Here is a 23,226-nt window from a genome sequence, read left to right on the forward strand (position 1 = left end):
CAACAGCCCTCGCCTTTTCAGCCTTAATGGTGGCGTTGCCCCTCGCCAGCTGGGTAGGGGCAGCGTCACCAATAAGGCTGAAGCCGCTGGAAACTGAGGCTTTTCCTAAAGACTGAAATTCCTGCAAATGAGCGGGAGCTTCAGAATTTAGAAAACAAGGCCTCTGCTTCCAGTGGCCTCACGTTTCTCTCCATAATGGTGGTGCCGGCCCACGGACATCTCTTGCTTGAAGGGATGCCTCGCAGGTGCAGCACCACCATTATGGTTGAAAGGCATTTTTTTCTGAAGCATGAAGCTCTCGCACACGAGCGAGAGCTTCAGGCTTTAGAAAAAATTACTTGTCATGTAGTGGCTGGGGCTGCCAGGGGAGATTAGTGAGCCCCGGCAGGGCCCCGCCTCAAAACGAGATTTCAGAGCCTGCTGGGGTTCGTCCCCGGCTGCCCCGGCAAACTTAAAGCCCTGGGTAGCATGCTGGCAGAAATGTCCGGTGGGAAGTCGGTTCTGGGTGGGTTTGAAGAGGGACTAATGTGCACACAAAGATATAAAGCTGTACGATGGGAGGCCCAGGCTCAGCAGCTCACATGAACAAAAAGGTGTAATTATCTGAAAGATAGCCCTAATCGGTGTCGATGATCTACGCCTCAGCCACTCCCCTCAGTCCACTGTTCCTTCACGCCCTCCTATTTTCCCAGCATGACACACCTCTGGAAATTCAAAAATGCAGTCAAAACACACACAGATTGATAAAGAGTTGTCTTCTAGTTTAATAGATAGGTATAATAAATGAGCATGGCTCATTAAATATTACAAAGGCACATTTTTGAGCTGAGAAATACTGCGATTTCTTTGTAAAGAAAAGTGAATTGTCTTTGCTGCTGCCATGGTAAGTATTCCGTAGATCTTGTGGGCTTACAGTGGCTCCCTTGCATTTGCCAATGTAAGCAGACATGTGTTTCTAGAAAGCATGTCACGTGCTAGCGGTAGAGCCCTGATGGCATGGTTGTAATTTTAGGTGGGGACACGGGTGTTTGTCCCTCCCCTCCACCCCCGGAATATTGTGGCACACCATTTTGTACCCCTCATTTGGCAGGGGCCCCTTACCTTTAGATATGTCTCCCCCAATATTTTCAGCAAAGTTACTCAACTGCTAATGGCCCAAGCTGCTGCGGAATATAGCTTTAGAAGAGGACTCTTGTGCTTTAATAGAGACTGGGCAGTACACAGCCATAATGCTCAAGCACTGGAGTAGAGTGGCAGTGCCTGCAAGGTCACGACACACCATGGTGGAGTTCTGTTACGATAATACAAATCTCCTGCTAATAACCAAAAGGTGAAAGTAATGTTTCTAATTCAGGGTTCTGCCACCTTTGGTTGTCCCGGTCTCTATGGCTACAAAATTCCATCAGCTCTAGGCAGCAGAGTGACTAGAGAGGGCTCATGGGAGTTGCAGTTATAACCACCTGGAAAGCCACAGGCTGCAGACCCAGTTCGGTTTCTTTGCGAGTAAACTTACAAGTAGTTTACATGGCGTGTTGCCGCTCTCTGAGCTGCATAGTTGGTTAACAGCACTTTTAAAACCAAATCCGGCCCTCCTTTATGCACGTGTTGATAGTGGAGTCGTGCACAGCATTAACAAAACAAGCAATTGCAAAGTCAATAGGCTTTTTCAGCCTTAAACTCCCTAACTCCCTAAGTATGCCATCATAGGCTATCGTATAACCTCACATGTGCAGGTGCCATCACAATGCAAAGTGTAGTCTTGAATTTTCCAGTAATGTCTTAACATTCCGTAGTAAGACACCATGCGTAATATGTACCTTCACAGAAGCTGCCAACTTCTAATGACCTAGTGTCAGCGCAAGGTTTGCATAGTCATCATATCAAAAGCACAACCCCACATGTCTAGGTGCTGCCAACATATGCCATGTCAACCCTCAACTGCCCCATTAAAGATATCATGTTCCTTCTATAGCCACCCATGTGCAAGATGGACTATATGATTAATATTTGTATTTGAGTGCTGCTTACTAATATAATTTTTCCAACTACAAACATTAAAAAGTGTGTGTGCCCTGGGGTGATGAGGACCCCCCTAAGCAGGATTTGCGCAACACTCCGAGTAGCCACACGTAAGAATCAGGAGAATAAATACAGGCACAGCCTGTACCGCACCTGAGTGCGAATACAGGAGTCAGGGGGCACACAGTGACCATTAAGCATAAACCTGGGTACTATGGCAGAAACCAAAATGCATGAAATAAAGGCACTACTCATGAGTTGGTAAACACTGAAAAGTGTCTTTTATATATAAGGCATCATAGAATAAATAAAGGCAATTCATCGACCATGGATGGGTAGCATTTATACCCCAGACCTGAATTAATTAATAAATAGCATAAATTCATCAATAGTGGGTAGGTGACATCTATATCCTAAAAATAAATAAATAAACAGCATCAATTCATCAATAGTGGGTAGGTGATATTTATACCCTAAACATTAATGAATAAATAAATAACTAAATAGCATCAATTCTTGGACAATGGATAATTGGTATATGTATTCCCCAGCATGAATTAATAAATACATTGCATCAATTCAGTGCTCCTAAAATGTAAACTGAGGAATCTCAGTCTGTAGCTTCGTTCTTTATGAAAGTCAGCCTAGTTCATAACCAAGTTACTAGACCAATAGTTGATTTCTTGAAACTACACAGCATAATTATAGTGCCTGCTTACATGAACAGACTGGCTCTGTTAACAGATGCCTTGAGGGATATATATAAATTAGCGATATAGTTCATTGGCTTCTCAGTGAACCATCAGTAACCCAGAGAAAGGGCGAGTCTGACCCCCACAACTTTAAATACATTTAATTTTCCTTAACATTGCACAAATAGGGAAAAGCAGCCCCTAGTTATCGCAACAGACCCTCTAGCCTACACCTGAAATTTGTTTTCACTAACATGCCACCTTACCACCTTGGATGATTTTTTTTCTGAGGGGAACACTAGAAATTACTACAGGCCTAGTGGCAGCTGCAGTCCGCCACACACTCAAACAACCTACACAAACGCAGACAAACATAAACGGTTAACCAGCAAATGACGGAAGATCGGTAAATTCAACTGATCTATGCCTGGACTGGCCAAGAGTCTAACGGTGCTCCCTAAGATACTAGAAGGAATGTGTCCATGCCATAAAAGTTATACTACAAGAGCTATACTCAATCTGTTGCCCAGGGCCAAACCCTTCATGAGAGCAAAATGCACGTGTTCGGTTTCCTTCCAATTATATAAACCTTAGCAAGAGCTCAGCTCTCTGACACAAGGGGCCTCATTACGAGTTGCCCGGTAAAACTGGGTTCATTACCGGCATGCTGGAATGAGCGGTTCCGTGCTCGTATGAACCCGCTAATAGCGGGTGATTACGAGTGCGCGAGCACGCGCCTCCCCCCATGCCGGTAGTGGCAATACCGCCATGCCGCTAAAGGGCCTCCAACCCCCATACCGGCATCGCGGGCCCCGCCCATAGCGGTACCGCCTCATACCAATCCCTAAATACCGGCATGGTAATACTGGCATGGTAATACCGTGTTCGTCAAAAAACAGACCCGGAAATTACGTCATCGTGCAGGAACGGGAAATGGGCCGGCGGCCATCTTTAAAAACACAATCCATTGCCATCCTCCATAACCACCAGCCGATACTTGGAGAGCACAGTGGAAATCCATAGAGGGTGTCAAAGGCTACCAGGAAGACCACCCCCTGGCTGCGTAAACAGCGTTACTCAGACGCAGAGCTCACCATATTAGCAACACTCTAGCTGCACATGCAGACACAATACAATCCCACGACAAGAAGCGGGAGGTGCAGCAACAAAAGCGGCAAATCTGGCAGGAGGTAGCCTGCAGGGTATCAGCCGTAGGTCCCATCCCACGCAGTGTGAGGGACTGCAGGAAGCGGTGGGAAGACCTCCGGTTGAGGGTACGCAATATCATGGCCACCAATCGGAGGGAGGCCATGGCCACAGGCGGGGATGCCCACCCCCCCTGCCAAATTGATGTCCTGGGAGGAGACGGCCAGCAGATTCATCAGTCCTGAGTCCATCGAGGGATTATGCGAGATGAAGACGGGTGCGGCATCAACCGCGGAAGGAGGTGAGTGACCCTGCAGATCCCTGTAGGGGAGACCATGAAGTAGCACAAGTGAAGTGGTAGAGTGTCTAGGCAAGGCAATGCATGTCCCAACACCCACATGACCATACCCAAATATTTTGCAGGGTTCCGGCGATGGCGGATGACGGGCTGAAGTGAGTTGAAGATGGAGCCCGTGTGATGAATAGAAGCGCCTGGAAGCACGTAAGTAAGCGCTTGTTGCCTGCTTCACGATGCGCTCTGTCTTTTTATTTTGCAGGTACAAGTTCGGAGCGGCTGCAGGGTGCCGGAATACCCACTGGGTTAGATGTGGAAAGGAGTAATGGCACGTGAGTATTAAAGTTCCCCAATGTCTTTAAACGCACCTTGTTTTGTCTTTCAGATGCGGGATGCAGCGCCGAAGGCCTCCGGAGCGTGCAAAGAGTTGGTAAGCTTTTGTCTTTCAGATGCCGGAATGCAGTGTGAAGACCTCCGGAGCGCACGAAGAGTAGCTAAGCCTTTGTCTTTCAGATGCCGGAATGCACCGCGAGGCGTTGGTGACAGCCGATGGACCAGGTAAGTGAAGAGCTGTCACTGAAGACCGTAATGCTAACCTGTTCTTTCTTGTCTTTATAGGTGTTGCTGAAGACTGGATTCAGGATGGTAAGCCTTTTTCCTTAGGCCCAGGATCAGATGCAGAAGACACGATGAGCGTTCTGCTGCAGAGGATGCAGAATAACGCAAAGCAAGATTCATCCATCGGGTGTGGTTTAAATAGCCTCCTGTAGTGCTTAGGTGTCTCCTTCCACAGCCACGCCTAGGTAAGAAAAGAGTTCCTGCTTTCCAGAAGAGTTCCAGTGTTCTGAATCTAGGGAGTGGCTCCTGCCCCACCGAACAGGAAAAGTAGTTCCAAACAGAAGAGGATCAGAGGCTCAACTGGCAGGCAAGTAGGCAGCATGGTCTGCTGCAGGTAAGTCCACCCAAGCATTATGAGCCCGGTGCTTCCAGCGCTGGGACTGGGCATATTTATGAGCCTGGTGCCACTGGCGCCAGGACTGGGTCCAAAAGGTCCCAATTGGGACTGGTTGGCACTCGGAACCTGGGTTATGGATCTGCTTCCAAGGGAGTTGGGAAAACCCTGACCTTTTGGAAGCAGAGATCATGACACACCATCACTGATGCCCTCCATCTCTTCTACCCCCCCCAGGCACTGATGAGGAAGAAGCAACCCAGGAGACAACTGGGAGGGCATCCACCACCTCCGCAGGAGACAAGCAGGCCACACCCACACCTGTCCAAGGGGAGTCCCTGGAAGCACCCACCTCCACTGGGGAAGAACTTGATGCCAGTGTGGAGCCTGAGGGAGACACCGAGGTGACATGCCCGGCCACCCCGAGCCACGTGCCCAACCCCGAGCCCCAACACCTGCAGTCACCCACCTGCAGTGAAGTTGATCCCTGCCTCCGTGACTGTGACCTACTGTCATGCGTGGACCGCTGCGCGTTGGTTCACGCAAGTTTGGTCCTGCTAATGCAGTAAGAGAACATTCGAATCGGAGCACTACTCGCCACAGTGAATGGAGGTTGCCATGGAAACTACGTGATACGTTGCTAAGGAAGCGCAACGTTCGTTTGGGATCACGGCATTGATCAGGTGACCTGGACTATTTAAACCACGCCTCCACGTTGTTCAGTGCTTCTGATCGAGCTTTCTTTGGCGTTCGGTTTTTGGCCTTTTTTCTTGTTCTGATTTAATACACGTTCCTGACCCGGCTTTCTGACTCGACTACTCTTTTGGATCATCCTTGCCTGCTTTGAAAACTTTGGTCTTCTTGGTAACGAACTCTTGCTTTTGTCCCTCGATTACGTCTGGCCTTTTTTCCTTCTGTTCCTGTTCTTGCCCGCTTGGATTTACGACCCAGTTTGTACTTGGCAACTCTCTGGTTTTCCTTCTGTTGTTTTGCACTCGGTAAAGACATTATCTCACCTCCGCGTTTTAGAGACTAACATAACCATTGGACACCAAGGGACAGCCTCCGCTGCACCGTGGGAGAGCCGCCGCTGCACCGTGGGAGAGCCGCTGCAGTACCGCGGAACAGCCTCCGCTCTGCCTAGGAAGAAGGTCTCACTTGAACATCTAATGGGGTTTCCTTTTATCCGTTGTGAAGTCTCTAAATATTAGTCAGGTTAGTTTGGAGTAACTCTAGAGAAATTAATTTCTGTACCCATTGTCAGTTGTTATAATCATATCAATCTTGTTTATTTTCTACAGCCACGGGGTCTCGATGGGAATCCAATCTTCCAGTCAATAAATTGCTTTGTATGTTTATTTGCACATTCAAAGTGATATATTAGCAGGAAGAATTCTTCTTCTACACTACAGGGCCAAGTCCAAGAGGAAGAATTCTAACATAATCAGAAGCCTTATTAAATGGATCCCAACGAGACCCTGGCTAATCTTCTTCAATTAGTGGCAGATCTCAGAACCGACATGGCTAATGCGCATGCTACCACTCAACAACAGATCTTAGAACTACAAACCGCCATACAACCTGTACCCCAAGTAGCACCAGTTATGCCTAATGCTCCAGCCATTGAACCTGCACAGGCAGAAGCCGGCCCGGTGTATATTACATCCCAGTTCCCTTTGGCCCCGCCAGAAAGATTTCATGGAGATCCAAGACAATTTAGGACCTTCTTGAATCAGTGTCGCCTCCATTATTTATGTCGACCCAGTTCATTTCCTGATTCTGCCACTAAAGCTGCGTTTTTGTTGTCAGACCTTGGTGGTACTGCCGCAGCGTGGGCTAATCCTCTTTTGGACGCAGGCAGTCCTTTATTGTTTGATTGCGATGCATTGATGGAAGCCATGGGTAAGGTGTTCGACACCCGATACAAAACTCAAGTTGTGGAATTAGAATTGTTGAATCTACAACAAGGTGATTTGACGCTTCTGGCCTATTTAGCCAAATTTAATCAATTGACTGCTGAGACGGGGTGGCCTGATGATAAAAAGGCATCACTCTTCTACAAGGGATTATCTGATTCTTTGAAAGACATACTGGCTATGGTACCTGTGGTTCCAGTAACCTTTCCGGAACTACTTGAGCTAGTTCTGCAGATTGATGCTCGTAAAGCTGCTAGAAAAGGGGAGAAGAGGGGTATTGCTTCTAATCTTCAACCTGTTCCTACCCCAGTTACGACTGCGCCTGAACCAATGCAAATAGGAGCAGCTACACGAGGTCCTCTTACCCAAGAAGAGAGAGAACATAGAAAGAAAAACAACTTGTGTTTTTATTGTGGTTCTCCAGAACACTTAATAAAAGCATGTACCAAGAAACCTACCAAGAAACAGGGAAACTTGAGAGCTCGGCAATGAGAGGAGTCCGATTGCCGAGCATTCATGTTTCTAAGGACTCTACAATCAATCAACCAGTAGCCGCTCCGGTGATATTCCGTTTACCTCAAGGGCAGATCGTTCATGCCACCGCCATTCTGGTGCTACCGGAAACTATATCGATACCTCTTATGCGGAAAGCTTGGGGTTATCCGTTCTTAAGAAAGAGAACCCTGTAATGGTCAATGCTGTTGATGGTTCTACCTTGATATCGGGTATGGTGGTTCAGCAAACCGAAGATCTGATAATGGAAACTATTCAAGGAGATTCCGAAAACATATATTTTGATCTAATCACTGCTCCGCAGTTCAGGCTTATTCTAGGAATACCATGGCTTCGACTGCATAATCCATCCATTGACTGGCACGCAGGCGCTATTGAGTTCTTATCAGAATACTGTGAGACCAAGTGTCATGATAGGAAGACTCATATAAATAATCCTTGCCTTCCATTGATGGATACAGCCACTACTATCGGAGCCATAGTATCAGGGGAATTGCCCATGGAATATTCCGGCTTTCAGGATGTGTTCGATGAAGGGGGTGGTAAGGTTTTACCCCCTCACAGACCATATGATTGCCCCATTGATTTGGTTCCTGGGGCTAAGATCCCATCAGGAAGGATCTACTCCCTAACCCACAAGGAAGATGTCATTCTTAAAGAATATATTGATCAGGCTCTTAAATCAGGTTTCATTTGTCCTTCACGTTCACCTGCAGCATCCCCATTATTTTTTTGTACCCAAGAAGGAGGGAGACCTCCGCCCATGTATAGACTATAGGGCCCTTAACGCCATCACGGTGCGTAATCAGTATCCCATACCACTTATTTCTGTACTCTTGGATCAGTTGGGATCATCCGTAATCTTTACAAAATTGGATCTCCGTGGGGCTTACAATTTAGTAAGAATCCGTAGCGGAGACGAATGGAAAACAGCCTTCAAAACCAAGTACGGCTTATTTGAATATAAAGTCATGCCATTTGGGCTCTCTAATGCACCCGCTACTTTTCAATACTTCATTAACGACGTCTTCCATGACATGATGGACCAATTTGTAGTGGTTTATCTTGATATCTTAATCTATTCTGCATCCTATGATCTCCACGTGGTTCATGTTACTCGTGTCCTTCAGAGGCTACGTGATAACTGTTTGTATGCGAAATTAGAGAAATGTATCTTTCATGCTACAGAAGTCGAGTTCTTGGGGTATGAGATATCCGGTAAAGGTGTACCAATGAGTACCTCTAAGGTCAAGGTAGTTTTGGACTGGCCAGTACCCACGACGTTGAAGGCATTACAGTCATTTTTAGGCTTCGCTAATTTTTACAGGAGGTTCATCAAAGATTTCTCATCCTTGGTTGCTCCACTGACCGCGTTGACTAGCAACAAAGTAGCATTCCTTTGGGATAGAGTTTGTGATCGAGCTTTTCAAAGTCTTAAATCGGCGTTTACCAGTGCACCGGTACTACAACACCCAAATCCTGAATTACCATTTGTGGTAGAAGCTGATGCATCTAACATCGCTCTTGGTGCCATTCTGTCTCAAGTATGTCCGGAAACTGGAGGATTGCATCCAGTGGCCTTCCATTCAAGAAACCTCACCCCTTATGAAAGGAATTATACTATCACAGAAAGGGAGTTGCTAGCAGTACGTGACTCGTTTTTGACTTGGCGACATCATTTACTGGGGTCAGCCTTTCCAATTCAGGTATTCACTGATCATAAAAATCTGGTAGCATTACAATCCGTAAAGTGCTCCACGGCCCGACATGCTAGGTGGCATGAATTCTTTTCCATGTTTGATTTCACCATTACATATCGACCCAGTTCCTTGCACACTAAAGCGGATGCACTCTCACGTATACATGGGGATTCATCTCCCCCTAGATCAGACGGTCCGCTTCTTTTACCACATCAGGTGATTTGTGGGTGTACGCTCCAGTCTTCTCTCTGTAATGAGTTACGTGAATGGGTAAAGACCCACCCCACAGACATTACGGAACTTAACCTCAACATTGTAGAGGGTTTACCCCATATCAACGGTTTATTGTTCCTTCCGGATGAGGGTAGCAGGAAGAAAGCTATCCAATGGTGTCATGATGCCAAGTTGGCTGCTCACCCGGGTAACAAGAAGACCGTTGATCTTCTACAACGTTGGTGCTGGTGGCCCTCTATGTTAAAGGATGTGGCCGTTCATATTGCTCATTGTTATATATGCGCCCAGTGCAAGACCTCAAATTCCAAACCTGTTGGACTTCTACAGACCATGCCGATTCCAGATTATCCTTGGTACATGATTTCAATGGATTTTGTGGTCGAATTGCCTCCGGTCTGTGGTTATGACACCATATGGGTGGTCATCGACTATTTCACCAAGATGGCTCTTTTTGTACCTTGTCGAGGTGTTCCTTCTGCCCCACCGTTGGCAGATCTATTTCTCAGGAAAGTCTTTCGTCGTTTTGGGCTACCGTCTGTTATCATCACGGATAGAGGTTCCCAATCCACTTCTCATTTCTGGAAATCGCTCACTGCCTCTTTTGGCATCAATGATAGATATTCCACTGCTTACCATCCTCAAACAGACGGACAGACGGAACGTCTCAACTCCACCATGGAACAATACCTCCGTTGCCTTACACACCAGTATCAAGACAATTGGTTGTCATTACTCCCTATGGCGGAATTCGCCTATAACAACTCTTTGCATACATCGACGCATTCCTCACCATTTTTTGCTATGTTCGGCAGGCATCCTAGATCGTTACCTGCTTCTCCTGTCCTGCCTGCACGCCATCCGGCGGCATCGTCCTGCATTCAACACATGTGTTTAGTGCATCGACGGGTGAACGAACATTTGGAGACGGTGCAGATTAACACTAAGAGGTTCGCAGATGCCCATCGTTCTCCGGCTCCCGCTTACATAGTAGGCAATAAGGTATGGTTATCCACCAAGAATCTGCGGATACCTGGAGGGAGGAAGTTTCTTCCGCGTTTTATAGGACCATATGTTGTTACGGCGGTGATTAATCCTGTGGTAGTGCGTTTATCTTTACCTGCAAAGTGGAAAGTGCATCCGGTGTTTCATGTTTCCCTTGTCAAACCTTTTCTACCGGATACTGCCCTTCCTTCTCGTCGTCCTCCAATCATGGTACAAGGGGAAGAGGAGTACGTGGTGCGTAGGATTTTGTATACCAAGGTTTCCAAAGGGGTCAGGATGTATTATGTGGATTGGGAGGGTTATGGTCCGGAAGAGAGGACCTGGTAGCCTGTCCAGAACATTCATGCTCCCCGTTTGATCTCCGATTTTTGGGCCTCAAGGAAACGGGTCGTTCTTTAGGGAAGGGTACTGTCATGCGTGGACCGCTGCGCGTTGGTTCACGCAAGTTTGGTCCCGCTAATGCAGTAAGAGAACATTCGAATCGGAGCACTACTCGCCACAGTGAATGGAGGTTGCCATGGAAACTACGTGATACGTTGCTAAGGAAGCGCAACGTTCGTTTGGGATCACGGCATCGATCAGGTGACCTGGACTATTTAAACCACGCCTCCACGTTGTTCAGTGCTTCTGATCGAGCTTTCTTTGGCGTTCGGTTTTTGGCCTTTTTTCTTGTTCTGATTTAATACACGTTCCTGACCCGGCTTTCTGACTCGACTACTCTTTTGGATCATCCTTGCCTGCTTTGAAAACTTTGGTCTTCTTGGTAACAAACTCTTGCTTTTGTCCCTCGATTACGTCTGGCCTTTTTTCCTTCTGTTCCTGTTCTTGCCCGCTTGGATTTACGACCCGGTTTGTACTTGGCAACTCTCTGGTTTTCCTTCTGTTGTTTTGCACTCGGTAAAGACATTATCTCACCTCTGCGTTTTAGAGACTAACATAACCATTGGACACCGTGGGACAGCCGCCGCTGCACCGTGGGAGAGCCGCCGCTGCACCGTGGGACAGCCGCCGCTGCACTGTGGGAGAGCCGCTGCAGTACCGCGGAACAGCCTCCGCTCTGCCTAGGAAGAAGGTCTCACTTGAACATCTATTGGGTTTCCTTTTATCCGTTGTGAAGTCTCTAAATATTAGTCAGGTTAGTTTGGAGTAACTCTAGAGAAATTAATTTCTGTACCCATTGTCAGTTGTTATAATCATATCAATCTTATTTATTTTCTACAGCCACGAGGTCTCGATGGGAATCCAATCTTCCAGTCAATAAATTGCTTTGTATGTTTATTTGCACATTCAAAGTGATATATTAGCAGGAAGAATTCTTCTTCTACACTACAGGGCCAAGTCCAAGAGGAAGAATTCTAACACCTACCCACCTCTGAGGAGTCCAGTCCCGAAAATGCCATCCACGTGACTGCACAACCTACCACTCCAGCCCCCTCCAGAACCCTGGAGACACGATTGTCGATGGTGGAGGCCCAACAGGAGTCCATGTTAGACCTACTCCGCCAGTACATAGCGGACGGGGAGGAAACCAGGCGGGGTATTGCCACAGCAATTGCAGGGACCACAGCGGCTGTGTTTGCTTCGATGTCAATGCATCGGCTCGGCTAATGAGGGACTGCCTGGGGGCGGTGACACAGGTGCTGACCTCAATGCTGCTTCATATGCACGGCCAGGGCTTGCAGGTGTGGAACCTGGCAGCGAATCACCTACCTCCACACCAGCTTCATCTGTCCCCACCAGCCCAGTGCGCCACACATGTAGGAGTACAAGGCACACTGAAATGCCACCTCTGGACAGGAAGAAGTCCCGGAAGTAGTGTGGGGGGACAATGGTAGTGGGACACAAGGTTGGGGGTGAAGGGGTGCATCTTGTGGAGTCTATTGGGGGTGCTGGTGTTTGTTGGGGAGGTCAGGGAGTTTGTTGGAGGGGTCAGGGAGTTTGTTGGGGGAGTCTGGGAGGGGGAGTGGGCACATTTTTGCTATTGTAAATAATACACACGTTGTGATAAGAAAAATCCATGGCTGGACATTGTTATTTTTGTGCGCATCCATTTTATGTGGTACTGTGTTCAGTGCCCAACTCCCAACATTCCCTGTGTGCATGTCCACATTGGCCCAGTGTCTGACTGACACAAGTCTTTCATAGTCCCTGTGTTTCAGAAGTATTCGTGAATCAGTGCTTGGCGTACACCATGGCCATCCCGTGCATCACGTACTGGCAGGGGGGCTACTTCACCTCCGTCTCCATCCTCATCATCCTCACCCGGCCCATGCATGTCAATGTCAGGTGGCAGTGGTACATTTCTCCGGACGCACATGTTGTGCAGCATGACACAGGCTATGGTGATCTTTGCCGCCTTCTCAGGCCTATATAGGAGTGCCCCACCAGACCTGCTGAGGCAGCGGAACCGCCCCTTCAACAGGCTAAAGGTCTGCTCAATCACAACACAGGTACGGGTGTGCACACGGTTGTACTCCTCCTCAGGGCTGTTCTGCGGGTTACGCACAGGGGTGAGTAGCCACGGCCTTAAGGGATATCCTCCATCACCTGCAAGCAGATTCAAATAGGTGTGTGTCACTCTGAACTGCCACATTCAGGGAGCACAGTCATGGCGGCAGCTATTTGGTGTGGGCATGCACATGTCCCTGTAAGCATGAAAAAATGTTATCTAGGTGCAATCTATACTGTCATGAGGTGTGGTAGTCTGGATGGCGTTCAATAGATGATGCAGGGTGTAATCATGCATGCTGAGGCAGATATGCTGTGGTAGTGCAACAATGTTTTGACTCCAATTCATGCTGTTCATTATTTACTATGCAAGGTCACACTGCCCACATTGCCACACTTGCCATCCTGTTCACTCATGCATTGCTTGCCATCATCATGGTGGCCTGGTTGTGCCTCTTACTTGTTCACATCGATATGCATTATTTGTGATATGTGGCCCAGTGAAGTGTCATGTACCGTTTGACTGGTTCAGGTCAGGAGTCTTTGGCTCTGCATGCATTCTCCAATCACCGGCTATTCCCACCCAGGTGCAGTATTCCCCCCCTTATGCATCCCCACACATCAGTACCCCAAAGCACTGCCATGGGACGGTTGTGCAACTCACCAAGCAGCCAGGCACGTGGTCCGGCATGTTGCTCCATGTGATGGGGTAGCATGGAATTACCCAGTAACATGGCATCATGTGTTGATCCAGGAAATCGGGCGCAGCAATGGGTGATGATCTTCCTGGAGTCACATACCATTTGCACATTGATGGAGTGGTATTGCTTGCGATTGAGGTACACCGCCTCTATGGCATGGGGGACTACCAATTCCACATGGGTGCAGTCGATGGCACCGACACAATTGGGTATGCCTGCCAGTGCATGGAAGCCTACTTTGGTTTCGGCTATCTCCTGGGCAGTCCGTGGTAGGGATATGTGGGTGCTTGCGTGCTTCAGGAGGGCATCCAGCACTTGGTTCAGCATGCGTGAAAATAGTGGTTGTGAAATGCCATGCAGCTGGCCCACTGTGTGTTGGTAGGTGCATGTGGCCAGGAAGTGTAGCACAGACACCACCTTTAGTAGTGGGGGGATGGCAGTGCGTATTGCTATGTGGCTGGCAATGTCGTTCTGTATCATATCCACTATGGTGGTGATGGTGTCACGGTCCAACCGGTACAGGGTGTGGATCTGCTCAGGGGTTAGGTTGAATGGGCTGGATCAGGTGCGAGGGATTGGTGGCTGCGCTGGTGGTAATTGCTGGCCCTGTCTCACCCTCCTTCTCCTCCTGCGTCGCCTCTGTGCTGCCTGTTATTGTTTCTGTAGTTGTTGTTGCTGCTGTAGTTGTTGCTGTAGTTATAACAGTATAAGCATGTCCTCCAGTGCCATGATTGCAACTGCTAGTGTTAGTATTTTGGTGTAGGAAGGGGTGTGGTGTGTAGGTGTGCTCCTTTTGTACTGGGCCACTCTACATTGCCTACACCATTGGGGGGGGTTGTGGTGTGTGGGTGTGCTCAATTTATACTGGCACAGCCTCCATTGACTCCACCTGTGGGGATTGTGTGCACCTGTGGCAGCTGCCTTGTATCCTGCTTGCTGTTTGCGGGTGGTCTGAGATGCCTGTATGGCCGGCATCGTGCAGGCCGTGATTACCGGCTTCGCAATGTCGGTATTTGCATGTATGCGTGGGTTGGAATTACCCCCTATTACCGGCATGCCGGTATTTGCTCCCTGAAGCTGCGTGTGTACGCGCCTATGCCGCTATTAGCGGCACCGTTGTTTAGTGTGCCGCTAATACCGGGTTTGCGGGTCGGAATGCAACGGGACAGTAAACGATGCCGGTATTACCACAATGGCATCATTTTTGCCATACCGGCATACCTCGTAATGAGGCCAGAGATTCTATCCTGGTGGTATGGGCTCAAAACAAAGAACAACCCAGGTCGCTGAAACCACCAAGCTATACTAGTTTATTTTATTCTCTGTTTCTGTCTGCGAAACCGGTAGCAATGCACAGTGAAACCCTAACTGTGCCCTACCTCAGAGGAAATTAGGGAATTAAATGGCACTATGAAAAACCTACACTTCTCCAAACCCATAACTCCTATGTCTCTAGAAACCATTCTGTGTAAGCCTCCAAAGTGTAGTACAGGAGAGCACCCACTATTTTGCTATGCTTTTTGCTTAACAAAGGCCTGAACAAAGCCAGGTAGGGAGAGAATGTCAACCAAGATTTACACTGCTCATTAGACATTGCTCGGCAGATATAATGGGAAACGCATTTACGGGTTTCCTTATTTTAAATGATTGGCTGTTCTTGCTGTATGATAGAATCCTGTTCCCCTCATCCCGAGACGTGGGAGGGGGGTATTGGGGTTTAAATACTCCTGCACTTCAACCAGTCCGCACCAAATGTACCTGTTCTTTTACAGAAATCAAAGGTCAGTCCATATAACAAAACACACTTATTTTCCCTGGGAATAGACCTGAACCACCAGGGCCGACACTACCTTTCCCTTGCCTGTGCTCCTCACACGGCAGGGGGCATCTCACATATTGCACTCACTCGCCAACTTTCCCTTGCCACTGACAGGATCTGAGAATGCCTGCCAAGATCGGGAGATTTGTTTTATTTACCTCACGCTTCGTCATCGACCTGGTTTCATCCACTCTCCTACCTCCCTGGCACATGATATGTACCAGATCACCACACAATCCGGGACAAGCGAACACGAGGGAGTAAACTACTCGACCTTGTTGGTCCTGGAATGTCAAGCCCAAGCTACAAAACCATTATATTAAAAAAAGACAGTCATAAGGGGGCACGGATGGGAGCGCCTCCTCACAGGGAAACCCAACACCAATGAGAGCTGCCTCACGAAGTGGAACCTCTCTGGCACGGCAGATGGCGCTCTAAATGAGCGACCCACAGCCGGAGCTTGAACTTCTGGCAGAGCTTGCCAGGGAGGGAAAGTGAACCTGGAAACAGGCCGGGCTGGCCTGTAAATCGCTGACAACCCTCAGCAAAGAAAACTTCCCTACCCCATCGCATAGCTCTCAACCATTTATGTTGCAAAGGCGGGTAAAAACACCCGTTTTATTTTTGGCGGGTGAGAGGCCCATTGAAACAAATGGGCATGAAGGTGGCTTGGCGGGTTAGTCAGCTGTTTACAAGGCGGGTGACACGCGCCAAAAGCGTGTGAGTTGAGAGCTATGCCATCGCAACCCGAGAGAGAGAGCTAATCATCCCGTGTGATCTCCCACCCACTCATACTCACACGGATGCTGTCAGCACGAATGAGGTAAACTCACCTCACCAACACACTGGTTCCCCTTTTCCATGGGCCAAACCAATTCCCACCATGTTGTCACACAATGATGAGGCCACAGAAACCTAAAATGGTGACACAGAAACTGGCATATCTGAAATAGAAATAGGACTCAGGTGCCCAGGGACGTCATTTCGTCAAAATGCCAGGGGTAGCGGAAGTGACATCACATGACCTTTGACCCCCTGATGACATCACAGAAAGTGATGTCATTTGACCCCACCCCGAAGTGATATCGCAGGAACCAATGGAACACGACCTTTCACCTGTTGACAAAACCGCAAGTGGCATCACACACAGCATTGTACACTACGAAAAATATGGTTACGGTATCACTAAAATGTGATGTACATTTCATACAAGAATGGATCGCCATATGTATATTTAAGATCAGTGTGTATAGGCTCATATTACCAAATTACTGTGAATGCAAGCAGACGTCCATAACCAAATGATAAGGATGTGTTATTATATAGCACTTATGCTTAAGCGCTTTATATAGAAAAAATATACACGCCATTTCACTGCGTTGGTACTCATTTATCGACCTCAGAAAGATGAAAGGCTGAGTTGAGGCGTTTAAGAACAGACTAAATCAGTGACACACCCCCTGAAGTGTGCCTGAAAGACACATTATTTGGTATTCCTATTCTTTCTTATTTAGGGTCAGTGCTGAAAGTGTTAGACTTGTGGCACTCCTGTTCTTATTTTTCTTCTTTTTTTTTAAGGGGCCTGAACAAAAAAGCCAGCCACTCCAGAAGCAAAGACCCACATGGTGCTGGCCACAGCCCAGGAGCTTGCATTACAAAAAAACATTTTTTTTTTGCTTTTTTATTCAGAGGTCGCAAGGGAGACCTCAGAGGTCACAGTTGCGACCTCTGGCGACATCCTAAATGACGTCCCTGCAGGTGCCTGCAGGGGCACGGCACAGAAACAGAACACATGATATTGCAACCTGTTTTGTTTTTCTCTCTCGCCGCCTTTTATGTGTTATTTAATACAAATCTATATATTCTCTATCAACCCCTGCATGCCCATACCATAGGATGGCACTTTATTAACACCCATGTAGCGTTCTGTTTCTATCGTTAATTGAAAGGGAGACATGTCCCCTTTCCATTGTTGTGTTCGTGGGTTGCCACCCACGTGTTTGGATGTAGGCAGGGTTACTGCCAGGAAGGCAGTTCGCGCCTAATGATTAAAGTGTTAGCATCTACGTTCCCTAGCTCCTTGATTAATTGTCTTTCTGCTTCATTATTAGTGTTCACTTTATTGCCAGAAGAGCTTATAACAATGGCGACGAGGTAATTGTTTCAACTTGACAACAGTGTCTGAATCCTGCGCACCTTTCCACAACAGCATCGAGTGCTGCGGACAGCCGGCTGGAGTACGCCACGGTGAGACAACCGCCCAGAGTCGCGGACCGACTCCAGATCCGGGAGGACATGTCTCCCAGCGCTGCGTAACAACAAGATTAATTGCACCGCCACAGAGGAATATCACGTCGCGCATGACTGATAAGCCACATACACATGATGCGTATACCAGGTAAGCCTCTTTTATGCGCAGGCCCATAAGCACTGTCACAAAGGAAACTATTTCATCATAATATACGGTGCAGTTCATTCTTTCATAATGCCTCACAGACACATTTTTCTCCAGCGGCTCAATCTCAGGCTGGCATTGTCTCTTTCATCTGGCAGAGAGCATCAGGCTCCCCACGTGCCGGGAAGGCCCGTCTTGCTCCAAAGCCATCGAACCAGTGGCAACAGCGAATGTTAAGCACAAACCAAAGCAGTCTGCAACGGCGAGAGTTTTAAAGGCCCTGTGCCCCAGGCAAAGCCCCTTCCACCATGTCTAGCAATGAGGCTGATAGCAGTCTGCAGAGCCCTCAATCCAGCTCCACTCCCCGCCACACCACACCCAAATAAGAAAGTGGCACTGATTCACTGCAGCTGCAGGCCATGCGACATTTTGACATATCTGACACCAGCAGCTTGGCACATAGATGGACCAGGTGGCTTAAAGAACTGCAAATATATATTGATGCTACAGGGGTCCACGAAGAGTGCCGTCTAAGAGGAATCTTAATGCACTCACTTGGTCCTGTAGTTAGAGACATCGTGTTTGAAATGCCAGAAAACAACAGACACGTTTCAAGGCGTAATTGATTCCCTGAACAGTTATTTTTCACCACTGCGAAAATGTGGATTACAAGAGACATATTTTTCATACAACCATCCAAGAGAAAAGCGAAAGCATGGATAATTTTGTGATGAGATTGAGAAAACGTGCAAACTACTGTGACTTTGACCAATACTCGATGGAAGACGCACTCAAGTCATAGGCAATAGCAGGCTGTGAGTCCCCTGAGTTCCGCAGAAAACTACTACAGAAAATCAGAACGCTGGATGAAATACTTGAGCTAGCGAGAGCAGATTCTGAACTATCCTTACAAACCGAGTCACTCAGTAACATTAAAATTACTCAACGTGCCTCCCCAACAACGGTATGCCCCTTTTGCCCGTCGGGAGACACAGCAGAACAGAAAAGGTGCTACAGATGCGGATACAAATTCCCACATGTTGGTCCATGCCCGGCTATCGGTCATCACTCTGACAAATGTGGAGGTGACAACCATTTCCATTCGGTCTGCAAACACGTCAAATTTTTCAACCAGCGGAAACTGGCAGAGATTAGAAGACAAGATGACCGTTGCTCGAGGCGGGAAAGCCCACACCACAACCAGCGGCGATCCCCCACCACTTGGAGGCACAGCCCCCACAGCAATCCGCGTGAGTCATCGCGTAGAGACAGATGGCTCAAATAGAAAAGTGATCAATCCAGTCGCTACAGATCAAGGCGGGACTTGCAACGACGGCCCCCGTGACAGAAAATTAGATACTTGGAAGAAGCCCCAACACGTCGACGAGACTCGCACTCCTCCTCATCCAGCAGAGACAGAAAGAGAGGATACGTCCACGCCATCGGGAACAGCATCGCCACAGAATACAGCCCGACATTATTGCTGCAGTTAAACGGACAGATCAGTGAAATTTCTGATTGATACCAGGGCTGCGGTAAATTTAATAAACGAGAACACATACAAGTCTCTAGCCAGTAAGAAGGAATTGAGTGAAGCTGACACTCAAATCTACCCATATGAGTCGAACAAACCACTCAACTGTCAAGGCATGTTCAAAGCCACATGCCAATACAAGGACAAAAGCCTAAAAGTCAAAATTGACATCATCAAAGGAGAGGTACCAGGAGGAAGCATACTTAGCTTCCGGTCGGCCATTCATATAGGTCTCATACATATAATGTACCAGATCATGTCTGCATACACTACCAGCCCAAAGGAAATGATTCAGAAAATGTTCCAGTCACTATTCAAGGGTCTGGGGAAGCTCAAAGGCAAACAGATTAAACTACATATAAACACGCAGATACAACCAATTGCTCAACACTACAGGGGCATTCCCCTCAACATCCAGAAGCATGTCGAGAATGAAATACAATCCTTGCTGGAACAAGACATAATTGAGCCCGCGTCAGGACTGACACCATGGGTGTCCCACATCGTGCCTGTGCCCAAAAAGGAGAACGACGCCAGCATCTGTATTTGCGTCGACATGAGGGCTCCCAATATAGCCATAGAAGGAGAACGTCATCTTGCGCCCAGGATGAAGGACATGATGCATCTCCTACACGGGGTAAAAGTGTTCTCAAAACTAGACTTAAATAAGGGCTATCACCAGCTTGAACTGCATCCGTCATCCAGATATATCACCACCTTCTCCACACACCTGGGATTGTTCTGGTATAAAAGACTCCGCTTCGGAGTATCATCAGTGCTGAAATATTCTAAAATGAAATTCATCAGGTCATCAGAAATATCCTAAATTGTTAATTATAGCGATGCCATTTTAATATTCGGCACCACGCAAGAAATACACAACAACACTCTAAGGAGAGTGTGCATGGCCCTTGAAGATGCCCGTCTCACGCTCAACCCTGACAAGTGTGAGCTCAGCAAGACGACTGATTTTTGTCAGACATATATTTTCAAGCAACGGGCTACAACCGTACCCCGAGAAAGTGCAGGTACTGGTGGAGGCTATTGTACGCGATACATGGAAGACTTTGCATCAGTGAGTACGTCCCTCCCACTACTCACAGGGAAACATCAAGAATTCTACTGGTCCAGTGAATGCAAAGAAGCCTTTCAGGAGCTCAAGAAGCGCATCGCCTCAGCATCCTGCATGGCATTTTACGACCCTCTGTCAATAGAGAGCTGACTGTTGACGCCAGCCCGGTCGGGTTTGGAGCAATATTAGCACAATCAAAACCAGGAGCATCGCCTAACTAACTCACCGAGGCGCACCGTTGCATACGTAAGCTGCAGCCTCTCCGTAACGGAATGTGCATATTCGCAACCGGAGAAAGAAAGCCTAGCGGTTGTGTGAGCGTGTGAACACTACCATCTATTCCTCTATGGACGCCCGTTCACCATCATCACCGACCATCAGGCCCTCACCACAATTTATGGCAAACCAACTGCCAAGATGCCAACCCGCATCGAAAGGTGGGTTCTCTGGCTGCAGGAATATTCCTTCAACATCATACACCACCCGGGGAAGGACAACAACCCGGCAGACTTCCTGTCCAGGTACCCACTTCCAGCTCATACACTATCTAATGAGCAACGCACTTCCCAAATCCATCACGAGTGAACAACTGACATAAGCTCTCAGGAAAGACCACCTACTTCAAAAAGTACACGTCAAAATCAACTATGGACAGCCCTTGTCATCAGCCGAGGAGAGACATTTCAACACCTTCAAACTCATTTAACATACCCTGTCCATGTTGCCGACAACAGAATTGTGAAGCCTGCAAGAGCAAGTGCTCACATTGGCACACTCAGGACATAGGGGAATTGTATCAACAAAATGACAGTGGAGAACCAAAGTGTGTTTTTTCCCCAGGTGGATGAGAAAGTAGAACTACTAGGCAAGTGCATTGCATGCAAGGCTGTCGCCCCACGCAGCTTTCTGGAACCCCTCAAAATGTCACCAATGCCATTACAGGTATGGGATGAAGTTGCCATAGACATGTTTGGCCTGTTGGCAAATGGCAAGTACGTGCTAGTCATTATCGACAAAATGTCCAGATTCCCGGAGGTGCACCTCATTCACTCCACAAGTGCTCAAGCAGTAATACCGGCATTAAACAAGACTTTTGCAGACTACAGGATTCAGTCTATAGTAAAATCAGATAATGGCCCACCATTCAGCGGACACTATTTCGCCAGTTCGCAGAACATCTTGCGGTGTTGAAAGACAAGATCATGCCACTGTAGACACAGGCCAATGGGACAGTGGAAAGATTTATGGGGAATCTTAAACGGGCCCTCCAAGTCTGCTCTATCACCAACGGTTCATTCATGCAAGCGATATGCGCTCAGCTAAGGGATTACCGAAATACTCCACACAGCTCGACAGGAGAGTGTCCCTCTGCACTCATTTTTGGGCGTGTGATACGTACCACACTTCCACAAAATCCAAATGCCCCTCTCCCCAACACATATGTCGACACTGCAAGGACAAAGAGAGTAAAACAAAGATGAAGGAATATGCCGACCTAAGGAGGAAAGAAAAACCCTGTCGCATCCAGGTGGGAGACCAAGTACTAGTACGACAGACTCAAGATGCCAAAGACGTCCCCGCATTTAAACCTAAACCCATGAATGTGACACACATACAAGGGTCCATGATAACTGCGGCCAGCACCCAGGGCACCATCACAAGGAACTCATGATTCTTTAGAATTTGCGAGGGTGACCGAATTCATGAGAGCACCGACCCCACCAGGGAAGAGGACTCATCTGATGTAGAGTCGGAGTACAGAGAAGAAGACAAGAGATGCTGACGACAGCGCCAGCGACTGCCCTGCAAGTGGCATCCAACCGGCACGCAACCCTTTGCGAAGAGTGGTGCGCAGACCCACACGGTGGATAGAAGAAATGAACTAAAACAACCGCAGGGTTATGTTAAGCAAGGGGGAGATGTAGTGTCCTATTTCTATTGTTAATTGAAAGCGAGCCGTGTCCCCTGTCCATTGTTGTGTTGGTGGGTTGCCACCCACGTGTTTGGATTTAGGTGGGGTTACCGCCTGCAAGGCAGTTTGCGCCTAATGATTAAAGTATTCGCATCTACGTTCCCTGTCTCCTTGATTCGTTGTCTTCCTGCTTCATTATTAGTGTTCACTTTATTGCCAGAACACATTATAACACCCCAGCTGTATGCAGGGTTACACAACACTCTACTGATGGCATTAGCAGATGAGAAGGGGTAGGAGCCGAAGGTGACGTGTCACTGGCATATGATACATGCCATATTCGGCTCCTACCCCTACTGTAGCAGATCCGGCTCAGCTAAACTGTCAGTGATGCATCAGGAGTGCATCAGTTAAACAAAACAAAAAATACCAATAAACGTTAAAGAATTACTAAAGCACAGCAATGAAGCTTACACAATTACAAAGTGATAACACCCATTTAACATATTTAACAATAAACATGCACAATCACCAAAATAAAAGTGGAGCTAAACAAACGCTATTCTGCTATGTCTTGCACATCAGACACTCTGCAGTAGACTGCTAACACAAGCAACCAACTGCCACTGATGTAGACACAGACTATCCATTCCATTTGTTCAGTAGATCACAATTCCTGAAACATACAAAAAGGAGATAATAATGGCACATGATGGATGTGGATTTATGCACATTTGCCACCTTCCACAGTTTTTCCTTGATCGTGTTAAGTGGTGAGCCGCAAACACATGAGGGGGGCACAATATTTGTCGTTTGCACCGGACAACACATTGTCTAGAAACGGCCCAGCTTGCACCGCACGTGAACTCTCAGTAC

General features: G+C 47.7%; 1 long non-coding RNA gene across 1 annotated transcript in view; it reads right to left on the reverse strand.

The window, feature by feature from the left end:
• LOC138582355 (uncharacterized) overlaps window positions 1–23,226 on the reverse strand; it is a 233,634-nt gene that overhangs the window by 210,321 nt on the left and 87 nt on the right. The gene's annotated exons all lie outside the window — the stretch shown is intronic.

The sequence above is a fragment of the Ambystoma mexicanum genome, chromosome 3q, assembly GCF_040938575.1.
Source record: "Ambystoma mexicanum isolate Mex_15411 chromosome 3q, UKY_AmexF1_1, whole genome shotgun sequence".
Lineage (NCBI taxonomy): Eukaryota > Metazoa > Chordata > Amphibia > Caudata > Ambystomatidae > Ambystoma > Ambystoma mexicanum.